This window comes from Sciurus carolinensis, chromosome X (genome assembly GCF_902686445.1).
Source record: "Sciurus carolinensis chromosome X, mSciCar1.2, whole genome shotgun sequence".
Classification (NCBI taxonomy): domain Eukaryota; kingdom Metazoa; phylum Chordata; class Mammalia; order Rodentia; family Sciuridae; genus Sciurus; species Sciurus carolinensis.
The window spans coordinates 75,331,002-75,333,355 of record NC_062232.1 but is presented as its reverse complement, the minus strand read 5'-3'; the positions used below and the strand labels follow the sequence as shown (position 1 = coordinate 75,333,355).

The 2,354-nt window shown below is 32.6% G+C and overlaps 1 non-coding gene across 1 annotated transcript; it reads left to right on the top strand.

The window, feature by feature from the left end:
* The first annotated feature begins 1,295 nt into the window (after nt 1-1,295).
* Nucleotides 1,296-1,382, top strand: Trnap-ugg (transfer RNA proline (anticodon UGG)). The gene has a single exon. It is a non-coding gene; the product is annotated as a tRNA-Pro (tRNA).
* The last annotated feature ends 972 nt before the right edge of the window (nt 1,383-2,354 follow it).

Sequence of the window (2,354 nt, the reverse complement as noted above, 5' to 3'; positions counted from 1 at the left end):
TTTAACTTAAAGGTATCATATCTTTATATGAACTGGATATACTTTACATACTGAATTAAAATGGTTCTTTAAGGAACAAAAATATTTCTCAAAGTGTAAAAATAATAGTGGGAAAAAGTTATAATTATTTACCTTTCTGTATTCATTTAATACAGTAAATTTAGATTAAATTTAGGTAAACAAATGTGCTTATGAATTGTCATCTATTTTATAGATATTCTCAGAGCACATGTAATTATAAATGCTGATTTTATATACAGAAATTTCTTCAATATGAGTTACGCTTTGATATTTTAAATGTCAGCAGGCCATCTTTGAGAGCAGCTTAACAATTCTAAAACAGTATGAACATTAAAAGAAGGAAAAATCAGTATGCAAACTCATGTCAATATTTTATTCTATTGCATACAAAGTGGCTATTGTTAAAAATGGTGAGTTGAAAAATAGCTAACCAGTGTCCTTTTCAAACTCATAGTGTCCTAGTAAATTTGACTATACTATTTTTAAGCTACTGAATACTCACTTATGCTAAAACATGAAAAGAATATTAACATAGCAGTAGAAGGTTGAATATGAGCATTAGAATGATGTTCTTTTCTTGTAGACATTATATCGTATGAACAGATGGCATGCTTTTTTGCAGAAGAGATTTTCTATTGCATGCAAAAAATTCATAGTATAACTAAAAGGCATTGGAAAAGGAGTGAAAAGATAGGTTTTAGTTTAAGCTTTATCATTATTCTACTTATGTGAGCAAGGTAGGTCAGCTTCAGAAATTGGAGAAAATTAGAAACTATGGATCACAAATCATTAGAGGATCATTAAACCAATTAAGTGGGCCATAATGAACATTTTAAAGAAAATAAATAAGAATACAATAAAACAAGTGTACATACTCTGTGAAAGTTCTATTTTGGTAACACGGATGTCTTGTGTTTTTTTATGGATTGGTAAGATCAACTCTTCCCCAAAGAAACTGTTCAAATGTTGAGACACCAAGGGGATTTACATAAAAGATTATCTCTCATATAATTAAATTTTTGAGAAGAGCAAGGTAAGTGTAATAGTTTATTCACAATGATTCCACAGAAGATAGGGACAAAATGGAGTGCTTTCCATTTTGATTTGGAAGTGGGACTGGGGTAAGGTTTCCTAAGGTTTGAGCGGTTTATACTTCCCTCTGGCCCCAAAGGAGTGAACCAGAATATGTAAGTTTTCCCACATATCTGTTCAGGTTTTGGGGAAAAAGGTGTGATTGTGTTTTAAGGATTTTCTGGTTAGATATCAAAAATGGAGTCAGTGCTGAGGATATAGCTCAGTTGGTAGAGTGCTTGCCTTGGAAGCACAAGGCCCTGGGTTCAATCCCCAGCACTGCAAAAACAAACAAAATAAACGGATTCAAACATAAACTATAGACTCACTTCTTATCTCATTAATGTTATATCCTACACCCTTCCCCTTCCTCTTTCTCCACAAATAGAAATTGTGATCCTTATTGCAAACCTAATAGTTATGCTGCAGATAATATTAGAACTCATCATGTCTGTTTAATAAGACAATACAGTTAACACCTTTAGAGGGTCTATTTGGGTTAAGGATATATATTGCTTGTATGGTGTGCTGCAAATATTGATCTCTCACCTCAAGATGAGGTATTGTAAACCTGCAGGGGCATTATAAGTCTATGGGGGGGACACTGCAATACCTCGGATTTGCACTTCTATAGGGAATGATACACAAACAACATAAGAAAACAAGGGAAGAGTGTCCCAAACAAACCTAGATACTATATCAAGAGAATCCAAAGACAACATGGCAGAAGAAATGTCAGAAAGGGAGTCTAGAACATACATAATTAAAATGATCTGTGAAGCAAACAATGAGATAAGAGAGCAAATACAGGCATTGAATGATCTCACCAATAAACAGTTAAAAGAGCAAATGCAGGAATCAAAGATCGTTTCAGTAAAGAGATAGAGATTCTGATAAAAAACCACAGAGAAATCCTTTAAATGAAGGAGACAATAAACCAAATTAAAAACTCAACAGAAAACATAACCAACAGGTTAGATCATTTGGAAGACAGAACCTCAGACAATGAAGACAAAGTATTTAATCTTGAAAAAAAGTTGACCAAACAGAAAAGATGGTAACAAATCATGAATAGAACCTCCGAGAATTATGGAATAACATGAAAAGACCAAATTTAAGAATTATTGGAATTGAGGAAGGCATGGAGATATGAACCAAAGTAATGAATAATATATTCAAAGAAATAATATCAGAAAATTTCCCAAATCTGAAGAATGAAATGGAAAACCAAGTACAAAAGGCTTACAGGACACCAAATATAC